At 42.1% G+C, this 22,545-nt stretch overlaps 1 long non-coding RNA gene across 5 annotated transcripts; it reads left to right on the forward strand.

Moving 5' to 3' along the window:
* Positions 1–3,798: 3,798 nt before the first annotated feature.
* On the forward strand, positions 3,799–21,954 carry LOC308595172. 5 transcript variants are annotated; one of them, XR_014011847.1, is made up of 8 exons: positions 3,799–3,850; positions 6,649–6,705; positions 8,431–8,616; positions 10,532–11,029; positions 12,008–12,067; positions 14,906–15,013; positions 16,132–16,784; positions 18,511–21,954. It is a non-coding gene; the product is annotated as an uncharacterized lncRNA (long non-coding RNA). The 5 variants fall into 5 exon arrangements; XR_014011848.1 differs by having other exon boundaries at positions 14,928–15,013; XR_014011849.1 differs by lacking the exons at positions 16,132–16,784; positions 18,511–21,954 and adding an exon at positions 15,179–15,275.
* Positions 21,955–22,545: the final 591 nt, after the last annotated feature.

The raw sequence follows: 22,545 nt of genomic DNA on the forward strand, positions 1-22,545 counted from the left end.
GTTAGGGTTAGGGGGCACAAATCCATGGGTTAGGGGGTGCAAATTACTTGCCTTGCCCCGGGTGCTGACAACCCACGCTACGCCACTGCAGTTCTTCAGCTAATCTGGTCCCAAGTCATTTAGGTTTTTTTGGGTCAAACCCAGCACTTTAAATTGCACTTGGAAATGAATAGGCAGCCAATATAATTGATACAAAAAAGGAAGGTTAACGTGAGTCCTACCTCACCATAGCAAGATCAAAAGGTTCCAGAAAGGGGGAAAAATTGTATGCTATTCTTAGTTGTGCAAAGGTGCTTCTAACTTCAGCTGAGGCCTAAAGCTCCAGGTTTAAGGAGGGGTCCAAGATAGACCCCAAGCTATGTTTTCACGGGAAAGGTACCCACTTCCAACACAGGTTGAACATCCAAACTGAAACCCTTCCTACTGACCAGAAGATCCAGCCTTGCTTCAGTTTGTTAGCCTTCATCTAGCCTATTACTGATATCCAGGCCTAGTTTAGAACATCTACAGCCTTCTGTGATTGTTAGAAAGAGAAAGATAGAGCTGAGTTTGGTACCCCAAGAATATTGACTTCTCCCAGCAGTTTTATGTAGATGTAAAACAATCATGGGGGACAGAAGAGAATCTTGAGGAACCCCAGAAACCAAAGGACAAAAGTCCTCCAGCTTAACCTTCTAGAAATGTCTCTAAGGAAGGTTTGAAAGAATGACCAGAGCAGTGGTCCAGATTGATATCATGGCCAAACATCACTGAGGTTTTGTACTTCTGGAAACTCCAGAGTTCCCTAGCAAACTGATACATCCCTCTCATGTATGGAGGGTGGTGTTTTGGCAATAAAATAAACGGTACTTAGATTCCTTTAGCATATGCAAGGGGAACCCATAACAAATTGTTGCAGTGTAGAGTGCTACTTTTCAAGAAATGGAGGAAATATTGTTGGAAATTTAAGTCATAAGAACATAAGACCCCCTTTGATTAGACCAAATGTCTTTCTAGTCAACATCCTGTTTCCCCACTGCGACCAGCCAGTTTGTTACCAATGGGAAGCCCACAAGCCATAGCTGTCAACTTTTCCCTTTTCTTGCGAGAAATCCTGTTTGGAATAAGGGAATTTCCCTTAAAAATGGGAAAACGTTGACAGCTATGCCCCAAGCATTGAATCTGGAATTAGACATGCAGCAAGTCAATGTGGTCATTTATTTAGTTTAAAAAGGGGTTTCAGTAGGTCAGCTTTCAAATGAATAAAACAACAATATCGCCTTAAAAAAATCTTTACTGGAAATCTTGCTTGAAAGACAGAAATATTCTGTAGCCCTCTAGGAATTAATGCTTGTGATACATAAGTACACATAAAGTGAAATGGAATTGTTGAGATTTATTTATTTTTAATCGATATTATTCATCTTTGGGCAAAAAACAAAACAAAACTAAAATTGATTTATTATTATTATTAAAAACTGTTTCAAAAGCAGACACTTTTCCTATTAACCCCATGCCCCCTCCCCAAATGCTCTACAGGATGGGGGGGGGAGTCTCTCCGGAATTGAAAGCTTTTGCCCATTACAGCCCTGAATGAACTTCTATGGTTGAAGGCAATAGTCTGACAATAGTATTTTTAGAGTGGAAACTTTGACAGGCCCTTTCTATTAAAAGTGCCAGCACACTTTCATAGAATGCTTGTGCTTTCCCCAGCTTATGACATTAATGCACTATTGTCAAGCTCTTCAGATGTGAAGTCAAGTAGACAGGCTCTTGTCAGATGAGACTCTTCACTTGAGAAATCATCTAAGGACAAGGCATCCCGGTCCCTACCTGCCCAGATAAGATTTTTAATTTGAAAACCATACAGTGGTTCCTTACACAGAGTGATCTAAAGGTCATTCAGAAGCCAAGCACTTGATTCTTTCTCTCTCTCTCATTCCTGATGCAACTTTGGACTGGTCAATAGACTGATCATGTTGAAAACAGGGTTATGCAAGCAGACAAGGAAATACGGTGACCATGTGTCAAGGGTCTTTCTTCACAAGGAGCAGCTACAAAATCTGCAATGTAGCTAACAAATCATAGTAATTCTATCTATCTATCTATCTATCTATCTATCTATCATCTATCTATATCATCTATCTATCTATCATCTATCTATCTATCTATCTATCTTCTATCTATCTATCTATCTATCTATCTATCTATCTATCTATCTATCATCTATCTATCTATCTATCTATCTATCTATCTTCTATCTATCTATCTATCTATCTATCTATCTATCTATCTATCTATCTATCTATCTATCCTGTTTTAAACACTGCTTTGGGATTTATGGGCCATGGAGATCTATAAAGAGCCTTATTTATATTGAGTTGTTTATATTAATAACAGAAGAAAAATATGAAACTAGATTTCCACATTCTGCCTCGATTTCAACATTGAATCTGTTATTGTATTTAGAAGCACTGTTACAATGTGGTATATAGCAAGACAGCTGTCCCAGGAGGCAGATTATGAGAGCCATTAAGGATGATGGGATGGGAGGCAGACAGGCAAGATTTAGGCAGCCATGCTGAGCAAGTTTACTGGGAGCCAGTCGCATTGAACCAAATGGAATGTATTTCCGAGTAAACCCTGCTTAGTAAACTACTGGGAAATTCTCCAGCATGAACCTCGTTGAAGTAAACAAGGAGCTGTGCAGCTCATTTGAACAAGGTTTATATATTCGAATTACCTGGTAAATTATGTCTCATGTTTGCAAGTGGAAGAACGGTACTCCATTTTGCTTTCATGCCTCAGACACTGAGAAGTATCTGGGCAACCTTGAATCGTGATTATAACATTTCTGGAGACTAGATCATGGAGAAAACAAGATTTGCTTCAGGTGAGATCTATACTGTGCCTGGCTGACAGGGTAGCAGGAAGGAAGCTTGTATTTCCCCCCGCATTTCAATTCCCATTCACTAATCAAGTCCAGTATATCAAAAAGTAAGTCAAAACTTGTCTGCTTTGAAACAGGCTGTGAATCAGTCACAGATACATTTTTAAAGGCATTTAAACTAAGCTAAATCCGGAGTACTGGTGATTAATTTGTTCTTAAAAAGTTCTTGCCCTGAAACCTTTAACGGCTGCCATTTAAAACATCCTTGTGTCCAAAACATGCTTCATTATGCTTACAACTTATAATCAAGCTGACCTGGTGTACAAGCAATTAGTCAGTCAAAACCCTGGTTCATTTTCTGAATGCACACAGCTCTTCCTTTGCGGAGCAGTGTTCGGTTTGGATGAACAAATGTTTTGCCAAGGGCTGCCTAGAATTCAGAAATGACCTTAATTGAATATGCTGTAGGTGTGCCCAAATTCACAGCATTATTAATGGAATGATCCCCTCTGGTCCTCTTAGTCCTGTGACCTCAGCTTTAATCCATATTTCACTGAAGTTGCATATGCCAAAAAATTTGGCACATTTTCTCTGTGACCTGGCACAGATAAATCACAGGTCTTATATTGTCTCTGTTTTAGTTCTTGGGGAGATTTCGGAGAATCCATTATGAAAATGTTTTTCATGTGCACACTTCTTTGTCTTACACCGCAATCCCCTAAATGATAACCGGGAGAGTAAATCAGCTGCCAGCAAGGGAAGATTTGCCTTCATCACAGTCTGAGCCAATTTCAATTGCTTCTGTAAAGTCTCTCTGAACTACAATGAATCCAGCCAATCATCTTTTCCCTCTGCCTTCCTTCTCTGTGAGGTCACAATGAAGCTTGACCAACAATGCTGCCAGGCAGCTTATATAACCACACTTGTTGGCGAAATATGTTCATTCCTCACTGAGCCCTTGAAGTATCTGGACAGCGTAAGGTAATTGTTTCTGGTTTTACATATACATATGTTAGGATTTTAGTGGGGTTAAGAAGACATGTTTGTCCTGCTATTGCAGCTGCCTTTACATTGCCTTTTCTATAGTATTATTTCAGACTTGATAATGCTAATAATTTAAGCTGTAATTTTATAGCCACTTATCTGGCAGAAGATCCCATTGAAAGTGCACTGCGAATCAGTTATTTGGACAAAGCCAGAAAAGATATAATTCAATTCAACATCATGTAAATATAAATGCATATCAGTATCTCGGGGGGAAAGTAGCATGTTTCAGCCAAAAGAACAATCCTGAAAAGTAGGTGGTTGGTTTGCCATGCAAATGTAAAATCTGAATTTTTCAAAATCATCACCACATTAGAATTGTCTGCCTTCCATTTGTCTTCTACATGATCAACCTTGTTGATCAAGATGTTGATCAAGACAACAAGATGTTCTCCTTGTTAGTGTGAGAGAAGCTGTAAAGTGAAACATAGCAGCGATTAAAAATACTCACAGCTGTAAAGACATAAGAAGAGCTGGCTGGATCAGACCAATGACCCCTCTAGGCCAACAAACATCCTGTTTTCCCAGTGGACAACTGTGGGAAGCCTGGAAGCAGGACCTGAACTCAACAGCACTCCACCCACTTGTGATTCCCCGTAGCTTCCATTCAGGGGCATTTCGCCTCTGACAGAGGCAGCTTGGCTCCCAAGTGCCGTGAATCTAGTTGGAAACATGGTGCTCTGTGACATGCTTATTTATTCCAAAATATTTATTTGCTGCCTTTGAAAGTAAACTCTTCCAAGGTGGTTTACAATAAGACACAGAAAAACAATAAAAAACTCATAAAAATAAAACACCAATAAAACAGGGAGGCCACCCAAAATCACTAAAATAGAATCAACGCCAACAAAAATGGAGGCTAACAATTACTATAGAACAAAAACACCTTCAGGACAAAGTCCAACACTAAACACATCAGGCAAAGTCCACAAAACAAAGTGAGTCTTTACACCCAGACACATTCTCTCTCTCTCTCTCTTGTCTGAGCCTCCCTGCAAAACAAATTTCATTCAGAAGGCATTTGATTTCATGGCAATGTCACGCTGTCTGAAGAGCAAATTTTGAGTCATAGATTCGAAGCAAGAAACCATTGTCTCATATACAGATCCTAAGGCTGAATGTTCCCTCCACTTGCCTATCCCTCTATTTTCTACCTTTTTTGTAATTCTTTTTTAAACTCAAGGTGTCTCCGACCCAAAATCTAGTGATATCCGTACATTGTAAATATCTAATATATTGCTTTGTAAAGAAAGTTAGTGGTGTACGAAGTGATTTGTTTAGACTACAGTGGCACCTCGGGTTACATACGCTTCAGGTTACATACACTTCAGGTTACAGACTCCGCTAACCCAGAAATAGTGCTTCAGGTTAAGAACTTTGCTTCAGGATGATACAGAAATCGTGCTCCAGTGGCGCAGCGGCAGCAGGAGGCCCCATTAGCTAAAGTGGTGCTTCAGGTTAAGAACATTTTCAGGTTAGGTATGGACCTCCAGAATGAATTAAATACTTAACCCGAGGTACCACTGTACTTATATCATGCATTACAGCTCCCAGTGGCTGTAATTCAGTTGAGAGCTGCCCAGAGTGGCTGGGGAGACCCAGCTAGATGGGCAGGGTATTATTATTATTATTATTATTATTATTATTATTATTATTATTATTTCTAAGTAGCTTACAAAAGATACTCATAATTATTCAAGGTGGTTTCAGTGCAAGTTGAAAGAAAAGTATATGGTACAATTCACTTCATCTAATTCCTGGAACAACACCTCCATTTTTCCTAATGATCGAAAGGGTGTGTCCGTTCATCCTTTTATATGGCACAAAAGTGCAAATATTCCTGTAGACCAGCCTTTCTTAACCTGTGGGTCCCCAGATGTTGTTGAGCTACAACTCCCATCACCCCTAGCTAGCAAGGCCAGAAAGCTGAGGGATGATGGGAGTTGTAGTCCAACAACATCTGGGGACCCACAGGCTGAGAACCGCTGCTGCAGACACATTATATGCAAATACAAATTCAAGACCTGCACCCTATTTGTACATGGAAGCAGCTTGTGCATACCTGTGTCCCCTGCTTTCTCCATCAGAAACTGCATCCACAGAAATGAGCATTCACAAAAGAGGCATTCAGTGGAGGCCACATTAAACTTGGCAACATAAGAAGATGCCTTACACTGATTCAGGACATTGGTCCATCTAGTTCAGTATTGTCTGTTCTGACTGGCAGTGACTGTTTAAAGTTGTATACAAGTGTTTCTCCCAATCCTACCTGAATATCATGGGGATTTTATTTGTTTATGTTTTGGCCGATTAATATTCGGCAGCATTTAAAAATGTGTCTGTGGGAAGGGGTGGGTGGGTTGTTTTGCTGTTCTGTTTTAATTATTTACTTGTTTCTAATCTTGTATTTTGTTCTGTGAACTGCCCAGAGATCTTGTGATGAAGGGCTGTATGTAAATTGAATAAATAAATAATAAACATATCTTGTTAAAAGTTTCACAGCGAATTGATGTGAAGAGAAAAGGAAAGGGAAAGAAGGAAAAAATACATTGAAACAAAAGAAAGCAGAGGAAAACAACATCTAAATGACAATAAAATGTGATTAAGGTTACAAAACTATGTAGTATATATGCAAGCAGATGAGCTTATTATTTCCCTCAGGTATAGATCTATCCGTTGATCAAAGGGGGCCATATTTTTAACCTTCCAATGTATTAATATTGATCTTTTTGCAGATGGAAGGGCGCGGAGAAGCCATTTACAATGACCGATTGTTAAGTACCACATATTAGGTATATAATTTAAGATGATGTTATGAAATGTTTAATTCTTTTCCCACAATAGTATTTATACATTCTAGTATTACCCTTCCCCCCAAATGCTAACACCAAACATAGCATAAACATAATGTCTCAAAGAAGCATTTTCCTTATTAAATCTCCAACAACGTTTTGTCATGCATAGACCATTTTTATAGAATAGCGATGAAGTCTAGTGCAGGAGTTTCTCCCAGTCCTTACCTGGCAATTATGGGGATTTAACCCAAAACCTTTTTGCATGCAGAGCAGATGTACTGCTACTGAAAAAGGGGACGTGGGTGGCTCTGTGGTCTAAACCGCTGAGCCTCTTAGGCTTGCTGATCGGAAGGTTGGTGGTCTGAATCCCTGCGATGGGGTGAGCTCCCATTGCTCTGTCCCAGCTCCTGCCAACCTAGCAGTTCAAAAGCAAACCAGCGCAAATAGATAAATAGGTACCGCTCCGGTGGGAAGGTAAATAGTGTTTCCATGCGCTGCTCTGGTTCGCCAGAAGCGGCTTAGTCATGCTGGCCACATGACCCGGAAAACTGTCTGTGGACAAACACTGGCTCCCCCGGCCTGAAAGCAAGATGAGTGCTGCAACCCCATAGCCTTTGACTGGACTTAACTGTCCAGGGATCCTTTACCTTTACCTTACTGCTATTGAACTATGGCATTTTCCAAAAGGATGGAAGGAAGTGTACAATATAGATAGAGATGTGTATCTTCCCCAGCCACTGACTCTGGCTATATGCACATGGTTATGTGTGACAGATTGCTTGAACATATGAGTCAGACTAATAAATGATCCTTTAATGTGCAATTCACATTAAGGCTGATAGTACAGCCAGTAAGAGAACATCAAACGCATAATTGCAATCAAATGACACAATCCAGAGCTTTTTTTAAAAAAAAAATTAAATATATTTTAAAAAAATAATTTTATAAGTTGTGTTTCTTTGTTTCTCAATTTTATCTGTTTACATAGTTTTGTATGCATTGTGGTATTTTATGCATTGTGACTTGCAGTTATTTTTATTGATCACAGTTTAGAAATTATTTATTGTAATTGTTAAGAGTGAGTTTCTGTTTAATTATTTTTTGCCAATGTTTCAAGAGTTAATTTTGTTGTGTTCTATTCTATTGTAATAGATTATTGAATATTACTTAATTTGATAATAGTCATCTCATTATAAAGTTATATTTTAATAGGACTTTCTGTATTGGATCAGATTATTATAAGGCATGCTTTGTGTATAGTTTGCTGCTGTAAGCCACTTTGTGTATAGTAATAGAGAAAGGCAGCATACAAATTAAAATAGAAATGTAAAAAATGAAATAAAAGAGAGGCAATGGTAAGCACTTTTAAACTCCATCAGTTTAAAGATTTGAAAAAAACCCCATGTTCTTAAATTGAACATGTCTTAAAATTACTTAACACAAGTTGGATCATCTCTGAGGTCCTTTGCTATGGAAAAACATAGCCAAGACTGCTAGGCAAATTTGGACATTAGCAAAAGGTGTACACAGGTTGCAGCACATCACAAATCAAACTGTCAGGGCATGAATGCAAGAGCAGACGTTATAAATTAAAAACTAAATTTGCACTTCAGAAGCCATCAAGAGAGGTCAGGACAAAAGAGGTTAGACCAATAAACCAAAACGCTTGTTGTACATGAAGGACGAAATGCAACATAAAAAATATGTTTTGTTGTTCTACAGAAGCAAATTAACTTTTAATTGAGATAACTAGACAAACGAGCCGAGTTGCTTATCATCAGACATCGCACACTTGGTCATTGAGAATCTTGGCAAACAACAGGAAGAGTCTGAGTTGAAAACAAACCATGGCTAGCTCTTGCTTTATTGCACAGGTGGCAAATTAGTGGAATCTGCCAGTGCAGTGTGGTGAGTCAGTGTGTCAAATTGATTAAGGGCGGGGAAGCTCTGGTCTGCCAGGGGTTCTACTTTGCCCGCTGCCCATGTCATTTTCCCCAAACTATACCCCCAACTGCCCATCAGCTGGACAGTTGGGTTGAGGAACATGTACAACCCTTACCTTTGTGGAGTTGGTGGCATTCCAGTTGCACAGAAGTAAGGTGTCTCTACAGTGTGAGAGACAGTGTGGTGTAGTGGTTAAGTGGTAGACTCGTAATCTGGTGAACCGGGTTCGTGTCTCCGCTCCTCCACATGCAGCTGCTGGGTGACCTTCGGCCAGTCACACTTCTTTGAAGTCTCTCAGCCCCACTCACCTCACAGAGTGTTTGTTGTGGGGGAGGAAGGGAAAGGAGAATGTTAGCCACTTTGAGACTCCTTCGGGTAGTGATAAGGCGGGATAGCAAATCCAAACTCCTCCTCCTCCTCCTCCTCCTCCTCTTCTTCTTCTTCTTCTTCACCACCACCACCATACTCAGAGCCCTTCAAATTTCTATCGGGGCAAGCAAGAGGCAGCATCAAAGTTCAGGAACACAACCCCAGCCTTGAGTAAGATGAGGACCACAGCCAGTTAGAGGCACGGCCTGGGGAGAAAGGATGTAGCCTGGCAAGGGGAGATTCCCGAGGGCCAAATGAAGAAGTGTGGAGGCCAGCATTTGGCCATCCAGAACTGAGGTTCCCAACCCCTGGTTTAAACCATATACATCTTCTTTCAGGGTGTTGGGGCAATTATTCAAAGTTCACATCCCATGTTTTGCCAGAAGGGTTTCCTTTGCTGTCCTTATAAGCAAGTCACATGATGATGCAGTGCTTTAAAGATTAGAGGCATCAATTGTGTGTCAAGGCCCCGAGCCCTCCCCATTTGTTGAATAATAACAAATGGACACAGTATTTTAGGTTAATGGGCAAATAAAGGCCACAACATTATTGGTTACATAATGGGAGTGGTATTGGCTTAGGCATTGGAATTGAACCCTCTATATGAGACTCTTGCCTGCCATGCAGGTAGTCTTGTAATCCACCAGTAGGGGGAGCCCTGTTGATGTAGTCTCGTAGTCCACCAGGTCTCGTGATCCACCATGTAGTCTCGTAGTCCACCAGTAGGGGGAGCCCTGTTGATGTACATCAACTAAGAGCTCCCCCAGGGTCCCTGATGGGGTTGTGGCATGGCCCTAGCCCCTACCTGGGCTTCGGACAAGGTCCACACCCCCAGATCCCTTTAACGGACTACCCTTAAAGCGGAGGGACCTGCGATGGCCGCAACCTCCCCTCCCAAGAACCAGGTTTTACTAACGCCTAACTGCCAAATCTTATAAAAGTTGTGACAATTGCTACGAGGTAGGTGAAAACCAAATGGCTGGTGCCAATTGGGAAAATTCCTATCAGGCCCCCTCAACGGGCAACGAGCTGAGGTCCATAGCAAGGCCAGGATGTTGAACAAATGAAAAAAGGGCGGGAGATCCACGGAAGCAGGGACAGGAAGGGAGATCCCCTGGCCACGTGTCAGTTTAAATATGCTAAGCCATGCCCCCCAGCCAACTGGATTGGTTGCCAGGGGCCGTGACGTGGCCAGGACACCTCTCATGACACAGGGGCTTAGCCACGCCCCCGCTGTGTATGGGGAGACTACGTGGCCTGCCCGCAACACCGTCCCACAAGGAACTGGAGCAGCCTTGTCTTAGGATTTGTAAAGCACAGGTCTTTAAATATGGTCCATATTTCAATGTGCACAAGATGGTATGATTACCATCAGTGTCATTGGTGAGAGCAGATAAGCAACTAGGATTGGGTTGGCTGGTTGAAATCTTACTTTTTCTGCCATAAACTTACTAAGTGATGTTAGGTCAGCCCCATTCATGCATTACTTGCTGCTCATGCTCCTCTTCAGATGTCTAAACTCAATGTGCAGAAGTCAATGACAGGACTTGCCCAGACACACAATGTTAGATGAAGCAGGTAGTGCTGTCCCAGCCTTCATGTTGAAGAGGAGCTAACTCTAAGCCTCAGCTTTCCTTCTGCAGCACAGGACTAAGAAGACCAATATTTGCAGCCAGGACGCCTGGGGAAGTTGGGGAAGAGATCTCACAATCTTTGCTCATAATTTCTTCTTTGCTGCTGCTTCTTTCTCCTGAGATGAAGGAGGCAATTGTGAACCACCTTTTAAAAGAACTCAGCTCCAAAGTCCCAGGCTCAGTTGTGAGCCATGGCCCATCATGGAAAAGGGACATCAAAACTACTAAACAAATACAGACCTTCCTTACAGGTTTACTGTGATAGCGTATGTGAATACTGCATGTATAGGATACAAATCTGCAGTTGCAAGAGTTGCGAGTGAAAATCAGAAACTGACCAGCTCAGAGCTCAAACTCTTAACTACTACACCGCGGTAAGTATCAACTGTTAATACATGATCTGTGACTTTCTATGTTCGGTTGTGAAATAGCTTGCAAATGTGGAACAGATTTTACAGATGCAATTTGAGTTCTTACACTGTTTTAGCACAAGCTGCCTACACACACACACACACACACACACACACACACACACCCCTCCACGTGTGGAAGCCAATTTCTGCACACAGGACCAAGTTCTGTGGATCATGGCCATGACCTTCAAATCACTTACTCTTATTTGCAATATGAAATGTGTTATAATGAAAAATGCAAATTACATTCCTGTTTACAAGACAATATTAACCTTTCTAACAAAAATCTTTTAATTTATGATAATTGTACACTCTTATTTCTGAATTTATTCCAGGAGAAAGTGTCTAATTAATATGCTGCAGTTCAATATTTGACTTCTGTCACCTCTCTGGAACATGTAATTAGAAAGTCTCAAACTATCTAATTATAGTCACTGCATTGATCAGTGTTGTGTAATCCACATCTTTATTTGTAATGAAAATAACTCTTTAGAAAGGAGAAGAAGGGGGAAAAGTTATCCCCCCACAAAAAAGGAAAATAACATTCTAACACAGAGAAAGTTTCTATGAAGCTCTGGCTTCATGCATTGCCTTGCCTTCCCATTCAGCTAATACTAAACAAAATATGTATTTATAGAGAATTAGGAAACAGCAGTCACAAACCAAAGATAAACTGTAATACCTGAGTGATGGCCTTTTCTCTAGAACCTGAGAGGCCAGCAGTGCTACTAATTTCAAATTTCCCAGGGGCAAGAGGTCATGTGAGCTGAGCATTGCTTTGACAAATACAAACAGGAACTGTTCTCCTTATTTTTTATTCTCAGTTACAAAAATATATCCTCTTGTATATTAATAAAACAGGGTGGATAAAAAGGTCAAAAGTAAGTAACAATGGATAAAGTCAAATTATGATTAATTAGTTAATTTCCCTTTTCACAGTTCCAATCAGTCTGCAAGCAAGGTCACTGAGGTGATGCTGTCTCCAGCAGAGGCTACAAGGTATTACCACCAAATATATAATCTCTCAAAACATATCCTTGGAAATGGAACCATTTTAAAAAAAGTTTCACTGATCACTGGATACAAAATGGTTCCCTCTGGCTTTCTTTGAATACTTATTTTCTCTGTTAAATGATGAAATACAAGGTGGGCAAACACCACAAATGGGCTCTGCTGAAGAATTGCAAAGAAAAGGGAAAAGGATGTAGGCATTGCTGCTCTCTGCATAGTCCTCTGTGATCAGCAATGAAACTAGTCCAGCAAATACAATTGGCTTCCATCGCTGCCTACAAACAATATGCAACTAATGGCTCTCTTTTTTTACATTGTTTTAACATTTCCTTTACACTGAAATGTATCTAAATTAGGTAAGCTATGTAAATAGTTGAGCAAGTTACTTTAAATAGCACACAGTGAGACAAATAACATAATAATTGGAGTTCGGAAACCAAAATGCAGTGGAATGGAAACTCCTGATTATGACAAATACAAGTCAGAATGAAAATCACTGCCTTTGTACATCCCTAGGCCATGACAGGACCTTCAGCACTGATGAACTACTGCTTTTCCACAGTCAACTGTAAATGGAATTAAAATAGAGGTTGCAGAAAGGCCCTTAAAATAGCACTATTCTGTCTGGCAACACATAGAACCATAGATTTGTTGGAAGAGTCCACAAGGCTTATTTAGTTCAACCCCCTACCAAGATCCAAGTAAGTCCTAGCTCCTTCCTAATACTAAGAAAAAGCTGCTTTCTTACCTGCTCAGCTTGGCTGGAATGATGTTGAATTGCTCCTTTATTGCCCCTTATATAGCCAGGTTTGGTCTCCCGTCTTCAGTTTTTAAAAACAACACTATTTTGTTATAACACAAAGAAAAGATAAAACAAATATTGGAAAGAAATTAGTAATTTAACATCACAGCCATAAAAGACTTGATAGTGTTTGGACTTCTTTAAAATGAAATCCACAGGAGAATACAACAGAAAACACGGGACTGGAATTCTCTGATGATGACATTGTAGGAACAGCCTGTAAAAAGAATAGGAAATGGATAGCAATTGCAGAATAGTGTGGAAGCAGGAAATACCTTGGATATTTTGGGGGAGAAATAAAATGGTGGCTACCATCTCCGTCTCCAAAGGTGGTGAAGAACAAAATAAAAAGAAATGTAACAAGAACAAATGAATAACAAAATGAATGTGATTTTAATGAACAAATGACAAAATAAAAGCAGTCCTTAATAACAAAAATTAAGTGAATGCAGAAAGAGCAAAAATCTTACACACCTTAGAATGCCCGAGAATCGCAGAATTGCTGTGGCAAGAGCAAGCTTTGGGTGCACAAACTAGATTTGACTTGCCTCCTTAAAGTTTTCAATGTAGTTTAGTGGCAAAGTAGTCTGTTTACACTGCAAGAGAGAAAATAATAATAAACAAATGGTGGAACAGCATCATCACCCAATGACCCTTCTAAGCTCCCCATGGTCAGGATGGTTCATCAGAGGATTCTGGCAAGTGAACAAGGAGAAACCAGGGAGAGGGATTTATCCTCGAATGGCACAAGGGCAAACAAATGTCCTTTGCTTTCCCTCTGCAGTGATAAGAGGAAGCAGGGTAGACTTCTACTCTGCAGCTATTAATACAGTGCAATCATGGCCAACTGAGCCTTTCAACACAGTGTTATTTCCTGATCAAACCCGACAGTGTAATGCAAGCAGAGAACCTGAGTACGCTGGCTTCAGGGAGAATCTCTCATCCTACATTGCAGAATCAATCAGCTTCATGGCGCAGGAGCTTATTCAAATGGAACTCTCTTAAACTACACCGAGAACTATTGTTATGCATGCCCCACTTCCCAGAGCATAGACAAGTTCCAGGAGCAGCAGCTTCTTGGGCTTCATCCCCTTGAGAAGGAGAAATCCATGGAGACTCTCAGTGCAGTCCTATACCGGTATACAGTGGTACCTCGGGTTAAGAAATTAATTCGTTTCAGAAGTCCGTTCTTAACCTGAAACCGTTCTTAACCTAAAGCACCACTTCAGTGGGGCCTCCCACTGCCGCCACGCCACCGGAGCACGATTTCTGTTCTCATCCTGAAGCAAAGTTCTTAACCTGAGGTACTATTTCTGGGTTAGCAGAGTCTGTAACCTGAAGCATCTGTAACCTGAAGCGTCTGTAACCCGAGGTACCACTGTACTCAGAAGTTAGGCCCAATGAGTTGAATGGGGTTTACTCCCGGTAAGTGGCTAGAAGACTGCAATTCTAAGCTGCTTAATATTTGCGTTTCATTGCAAATTTACAGGTTGGGCACGGGTGATGGCAGGCAGTCTAGCGATTCAACCATCAGCAAATGCACTGCCCTCTGGGGAAGAGGGAATCCAGATGCTTAAAGCTGCCTTAGGTGGCAGAGGAATGGTTTTGCCATCTGATGGGAAGGTGTTGTACAAGGAGGGTGCCACTACCGAGAAGGCCCTATGCCTGGTTCCCTGTAAATTCACTCCTTGTTGTGAGGAAACTGCCAGAAGGCCCTTGGAGCTGGATCTCAGCGTCCGGGCTGAACAATTGAGGTGGAAATGCTCCTTCAAGCATACAGGGCCAAGGCCATTTAGGGTGAGCACCAACACTTTGAATTGTGCTCGGAAACGTACTGGGAGCTAGTGTAGATCCTTTAGGACCAAAGCTATATGGTTCCGGCAGCCAGTTCCTGTCACCAGTCTAGCTGCTGCGTTCTGGGTTAGTTGTATTTTCTGAGTCATCCGGAGGCATGGCCAGAGCTGGCTGGTTGCTTCAAATAATAACAGTATTAACTGCCCTGAAATCCCTGTCTATATCTTTAGGCTTATGTATGCTTCCATGTAGATTGGACCAAGTTAAGAGTTCTGTGTGCTGGTGACAAGCTGCATAATTGACAGAAGGCGGAAACCAGAAAAAAATGTATCTTAAAGGTATGTTATAGGTACGGAGGGAAGGAGGGTGAGAGAGTAAAAGCAAGGAGAAAATAGACATTTGGAGTTCAAAAAAGGATCTCAACTTTGATCTAAGAAGATAAGATGAGGCTTGCGGGATCAGACCAAAGGCTTATCTAGTCAAGCAAGCTGTTTCTCACACAGGTCAACCAGATGCCAGATCTATGAAGCCATTCACACTCCACACTACCAATGTGTTTGTCTATTAGCCACCTGTGCTTCCTGCAATAAACATGTAATATGGGAAGAGCAGGACTGTCTTAAGCATATGCGGCGCCGGGGTACAAATATCTGCCTGGCACCCCCCCCCCCAGGTTGCCCAGAGTTGTTGACCTTTTTCCTGGCTGGCCGCCTCAGCAGCAACAGAGGAGTCGAGGCAGTGGCAGTAGCAGACCAAGACTGGGGCGGGTGCCTGGGGGTGGGTGGGAAAGCAGAACCAAGCACAACAGTCGAGCCCGAGGCTCGTGTGAGCAGTGTGCACTGGGCAGGCCTTTTGACGGCCCGCCAATCCCAAGTGCGCAGAAGGGCAGAGCCTGCTGGCTGCCTCAGCTCCTTGCTTGCCCGTAGCAGAAGAGCTGCGGCGCTCCGACGGGCTCTGCTCCGCTCGGCAGCAGCTGTTGGCTCTTCCCAATCCCCAGACTCCAAATCTTGGCCCTGGACTCTCGGCCTGGCACCCCTGAGAGCCCGGCATCCTGCACCACTAGTGCCTATGGGTAAGACAGCCCTGAGGAAGAGTTGATATCATTCCCACTAGGGAATTAGAGCCATCCATGGGCAAGAAGGATATGTCTGTACAGTGGTACCTCGGGTTAAGAACTTAATTCGTTCCGGAGGTCTGTTCTTAACTTGAAACTGTTCTTAACCTGAAGCACCACTTTAGCTAATGGGGCCTCCCACTGCCACTGTGCAAAGTTCTTAACCCGAGATACTATTTCTGGGTTAGCGGAGTCTGTAACCTGAAGCGTCTGTAACCCAAGGTACCACTGTATATCTGAGACAAGCTGTTCCATTTTTCTCCCCTTCCTCTCCCTGCCACCCTATCTTCTCTATTTTTCTGTCACCCCTTCTCTTTTTTTCTCTTTTTGTGAGTCACACAGGATGAGTCCGGGAGCTGCAGATTTCCATCCACTATCCTACACAGCAACACACACACGTCTGCTTCTTCTTTGGCGATCACTGATAGCCAAGTAAGATTGTCTTCCATGAACACAGTCTTAACAGTGAGTGTGTAAGTAACTGCGGAGGCCAATTCTGGATCCACACATCCTTCCACACTGGGGACATAGGTTTCCGGGCAGGAGTTGATCATGGTGAGGGTTTGCCAAACGTGCCTTCCTCTTAGCATGTTTCTCCCTTTTGCCCTGAGTTCCAGCGTCTTCAAAGGCTGTTCTCCAACTGGAACGCTCACAGGCCGGTGTTTCCCAGTTGTCTGTGTTTATGCTACATTTTTTTAGATTTGTCTTTAAATCTCTTTTATTGACCACCAGCATTATGCTTTCCACTTTTAAGTTCGGAATAGAGTAGTTGCTTTGGAAGATGATAATCAGGCATCTGAACAACAGGACAAAGTTGATGTTGAAGAATCATTGCTTCAACACTGGTGATCTTTGCTTCTTCCAGTTCACTGGTATTAGTTCGCCTGTCTTCCCAAGTGATGTGTAAATTTTTTCAGAGACACTGTTGCTGGAATCTTTTGAGAAACTGAAGACGGCGTTCGTAAGTGGTCCATGTTTCAGAAGCATACAGTACGGTTGGTAGTACAATAGCTTTGTAAACAAGCATTTTGGTTTCCCTGTGAATGTCCTGGTCCTCAAACACTCTGCACTTCAATCGGGAGAAAGCTGCACCTGCAGAGCTCAGGTGATGCTGGATATCAGCATCAATGTCAGCCCTTGTGGAAAGATAACTCCCTAGGTAGGAGAAGTGATTGGCACTTTCCAACATCACACCATTGAGTTGGATTTGTGGTGCTGCAGAGTGGTTTTTTGTGCTTGTTGGTGCAACACTTCGGTTTTATTTCCAACCAGCAGCACACACTACGGAGATCCTAACAACAACCTGTTTATATCTCTCCATTGTGCATTTCCACTTGTGTGTGTTTCCAACAGGCGCAGTTGCAGAAAACACACAATTGCTGCATGCAATTTGAAGTGGGTTTCAGAAGACAGAAAATCCAGCTTGGTTGCTAATGTAGAGAGACAGTTGGCTATATACCTAGGAGTTAAATAAGCATTGGTATTTGAAAAGCCTTGAGTGTATAATTCATTTCAGAATGAATTCCAGCATATATGGCAGGAAGCCTGCTCGGAGACTGTTCACAGTATGTCTGTCCTTAAGCAGCATTATCAGTCTTTCATTTTTATGAGCTATACAAATTTACAGAGTTCAAACTTCTATCTTTTACGAGCGGAATAGAGTAGGAGATGAGCCTTGCTGCACGACACCTTCCTAAGCAGGAAGATTATGATGGATGAGCAGAACACAATACCTCCTAGTAAAACAGTGAAATGGCAAAATGGCTCTCAAGAGTCCTTTTCTAGGATTCCAAAGAAACTATTTCATGAAACCTGGAGGGTGGGGAGGAGGTGGAAAGGAAAGACGAATGAAAAATTCAGACGATGGGGGCAAATTCAAACCAGCAGTAGTGTAGTAGATGAATTGCCGCGAGGTGACTCTTTCCTTCAATCCTGAGATGGAATAATGGTCTTGAGGAAGTACTTTGCTGCAGGGAAGCGACTAATATCTATGTTTTTGATTGCCACAACCCACATGGCATGTTTGCAAGACTGGATATATGTCCGGAATAAAACGCCAAGTTTCCAAGCAGTTATAAAGGACATGCGTGGACATTGGTGGGAGTGTACAGGAGACGGTGCAACTAAATCGATGGCACAGAATTGGGAAGGCTTGATGTTATGAGCAATAAATAGGTGTGTCGGCACTTTGATGAGGAACAAGGAAAAGCCACAGGGAGGGAGAGCAATCGTAACAGCCTGGCTCCCAGTGAAATAGCAAGCCAGCGAATTATTTGAATTGGAATCGACAAACACATGTGCTGCATTGTCAGCTAGTGTGAAAAACTAGCCACAGTTTTGGAACCAGTGTGGTATAGTGGTTAGACGGCCAGGCTAAGATATATTCAAATCCCTACTTGGTCACAAAGCTCACTGGATAGCTTTGGGCCACTCGTTGCCTCTGTCATAAATCCTTGTCTGAAACCCTGAAAAAACAAGGTTGGCTACTGCAGACAATACTGAGGAAGGATGGGCCAATGGTCTGACTGGATAAGGCAGCTTCCTATGTTCCTATTAGATTAGCCTTGAAGACTATTTTAAAATAGTTTTAAAAAGCAAAAAAGATTAAGACCTCTAGCCTCATCCAGTTTGGGAGTAATTTACAGTCTTTCAAAAGGCAGAACATGGTGAAATATGAAAAGCACGCAATTAAAGCTTACATAAAACATTTATATTTTACAGTGACACACCATCAAATCAAAAAACCTATGTGCCGAGAGGGGGAAGGGAAATGTAAAGGATTAAGATGAAAACTGCACAAGAGGGTTCATACAGAAGATCACAGAAAATGGTTGCATTGTAGATGTGAGCCAAAAGATGAAATGTTACCTTCATTGCTGGGGGTTGGACTAGATGGCCCCGGGGATCCTTTCCAACTCTAAAATTCTATGATTCTATGAATTACTTTAGAATTATATTTTGTCTTAATCTTTTTTGCTAAGACTAGGTAATGGACAAGATTTGCATTGCTATGTCTTGGGATTGCAGCTATAATAAATCCATCAGAAATGATGAAGTGCCTGGAGTCACAGTGGAGAATTTGAATGGGAAAGCTGGTCTGATTCCATAGTTCTTTGCCCAAAAGATACTAAAGGGCTATAAAGGGAAGATTAGACAAATTCAAGGATGACGAGTCTCTCAGATTCTATGCAGAGCATCTGTGTTCAAAGACAGTTCACCAGAGTGGGGGGAGACAATCAGGGAGGGCTATTCCTTTCATGCCCTGTTCATCAGCTTTTCTGGGGCATCAGGCTATATATACAGTGTTAGAAACAAAGTTCAGGACCACAGAAAACTCGGTGAAGCAGAGCAGGTCTGACGTTATAGTGTACATTTCTTCAAAACATTTTAACACAACACATTGTAATTGGCGGTACATCACAACAGGGATTGTGGGGAATCTGCCACCCCATAATGTGGTTGTACCCCAACTCCCATTAACCCTAGCCAGCATGGCCAATGGTCAAGTATAACGAGAGATACAGCCCAATAACACCAGATGGCATGCAAATTCCCCATCTCTGTCTTACAGCATCCTCCAAATTCTGTAAGCAGACATTCCACCTGGTGAGATGGTATGGTCCACCCATTCAGCTTGACTGAGATCACTGCCATTTGTCACCTCCTCTCATCAAACTGTCTTCCCTGATTCCACTTGGTCATTCCACACTGCTGAATAATTAGTGCCTGAATATTAATAGTTCCCTCCTTCCTGATCCCCTTTCCCCCTTTTGTATTGTGCAAATTGTGTTGCGACTGTGCAGGCAGGGGCTGTTTTCTTTGTAAATCTTTGTACAGTGCCTAGAAAACTTTAGGTGCTTTCTAACCAATGACAATAATTTGCAGACAAAGATCACTAGAATGTCTGTATTGCGCACTTCAATTACCCAGCTTGCAAGTTATATGCTGATATAATACTCTTGATTCTTGTCTTTTCCTCCAGTCTCTTTCTGCCTGTATCGTGGCTCCAGTCACATTAGTCATTCCCATGCTGCACGGAACTGACACATGCTTTCTGTCTTGTGTGCATTTTTCTGAAAATAACCAGGAGGTTTCCTGTGTGTTCAGTAAGTGCTCTAAGTTTCTTCAAGGGAAGAGCAAGGTATTTGTGTAAACAAAACAGCAGCTGGCTAATTGGAATATACTCTTCTCTTTCTCTCTTAATAAAATAAATCTGTTTCTCCCTGGACAAGAAAAATTAGGGGTGTGTTTATCAGATGCTGATCTACATATGCAAATGTGCTGTACACATAATGCTGCAATTTCTTTAGAATCTTTAATTTCAAGTTGGGAGAAGTCAAACATTTATTGTGTTTATGGGTGCTAGGTGGAAGCCCCTAATCTTTACGAACAAAGGCTCACTTCAGTGGACTTTTTCTTTTAAAAAATATTTCAAATCTTCATGAAAAAAAATTAAAAAATGGGGCCCATTCAGGCATTGATTAGGCTGAAGGGAGACTTCCTTTGCTTTGTTTCAGCATATTGCACCTACAATCTCTTCTCTGGGTTCCTAATATACCAGCTGAGCTCATATCCTGTTTTCATACGTCTTGCTCCAAGCCAAGAAAATGTGGTGCTCTTATTCTCTGCTTATGTACTTTGAGCATTATGCAGCTGGGTGCTTCTCTGGGAATACTGCATGCTTTAGATTTACTGGTCTCATCTACTGCTCATGTTGCATATTTACAAAATCAAAGCATCCTGCAGAGCTTCATAAGAAGAGGCCAGAATTTCCCAGAGTTCCTTAATAACATTTTCTTTTCATTATGGCTGGGAAGGTGATGCTATTAAACTTTCCAAAGTGGCACAGGATTTAGAGTTTCAGAATTCCCATAAGTGTTCTACCTTTAGAGTTATAAAAAGCTACTTGTGAGGCCATGAAGTATTTGAGGTCTTATAAAATTTCATAGGCCACCTAGGAGTTGGTTGAAAAGAAATTTTCAAAACATTTACCTAAAATGAAAAAGCTTTGACTAGGTTACTTCTGCCCTTGCGACAAAAATATCTGTGGCTAATATACAGCTCTTGCCACAACCCAGTTAAGCTGATGTAGTAAAAACTGGTCCAAAGGAGCAACTCTGTACATAGGCAAATGTTTCCTATCCTGAGCCAGTACTGTTGAAAGGAATGGGATGTCCAAAAATCTGGTAAGATTGAACCGACTTGGCTTCAAAAGATTCTGCATATCTGTCCTGTGATTCAGAAAAGCACCCTTGGATCTTTATGGCTACTCCTACTTCTGCAGAATAGGAAAAAAGAACTGTTGTCCAAGTCCCTCATGTGAAGGTTGTCTTGCTCAAGTCCTGCTGAAAGGGATGGGGACTCCCATTCATTTCAACAGGACAGCAGTGCCTGGAGTGAGTGAGCTCTGGGAATGAAGACGTCAGCCCCACTGAGAAATAGGAGGGACACCCAACATCTTTACCAATAAGGATGCAGTTGTGGTGGATGGTGGATGCATGGGCACCTCTTGGTCAGCAGGCATACACCTGTGTAGCTGCAGATCAGTCAGTACTGTCCAATGCAAGTGGTTGATGACCTGCAGCACACAGGGCACTGCTGGAAAGTCGACATGTGTCTGGAGGATGCTTCTAGCAACACCTATGCATCTATCATCATCTTGTGATACCCACTGGTAAAGGCATTAATGCCCAGTCCACTCTGGTCACTTTACACGGCAATGGTGGCATGTCACTTCCCAATGCACTGTATCCCTAGCTGCCACGGCATTTCCATAGTCCTCTAAAGCAATAAGGTAAAAGGTAAAGGGACTCCTGGACGGTTAAGTCCAGTCAAAGGTGACTATGGGGTTGCGGCACTCATCTCACTTTCAAGCCGAGAGAGCTGGCATTTGTCCGCAGACAGCTTTCAGGGTCATGTGGGCAGCATGACTAAACTGCTTCTGGTGCAACGGAACACCATAACACCATGTTGGAAACCAGAGCACACAGAAACACCGTTTACCTTCCTGCTGCAGTGGTACCTATTTATCTACTTGCACTGGCATGCTTTCGAACTGCTAGGTTGGCAGGAGCTGGGACCGAGCAACAAGAGCTCACCCCGTCACAGGGATTCGAACCACCAACCTTCTGATCAGCAAGCCCAAGAGGCTCAGTGGTTTAGATCACAGTGCCACCTGTGTATGGATCTGTATGGAATGGAATATTTAGTTTCCCATCTCCTAAGAGAACTACCAAACCATTTTCTACAGGGGCACCTTGTTCTCTCCCTTCAGAGAAAGATGCCTCGTGTACTTCATGCTGAAGATTATTCTTGTGAAAAAAGGGACAGAAATAAAGAACAGAGTTAAAAAATGATAATACAGAGAACTAAAGATTAGACCCATAGTAAAGCATAACGTTTACATGTAGAAGGTCCCAGGTTTACTCCCCAACATCTCCAAGTGGGGATGGGCATGTTTGAAACCCAGGTAGCGTAGATGATGGGTTCTCAAACTGTGGTCCTTGAGCTTCCTTTAGAACCTCTGTTGTGTGTCTGCAAACAAGCCATTGCATGCCACCCCAATGACCCCAAGATTCCAGAGGTTCCATGTGTTTTCCCAGGGTTTGGCTTCCTTGGAATGGGGGACGGCAGAGACTGTGGTGTCTTTATGATACATGGTTTATTTACACATATATACAACCTGAGCCTATGATGGAGGGGTTCATGGTGTCAACACCCCAGAAGGTCTTTCTCCTTCCATTGTCACAGCCTTGG

This window comes from Podarcis bocagei (genome assembly GCF_964188305.1).
Source record: "Podarcis bocagei genome assembly, chromosome: 9".
Classification (NCBI taxonomy): Eukaryota; Metazoa; Chordata; class Lepidosauria; order Squamata; family Lacertidae; genus Podarcis; species Podarcis bocagei.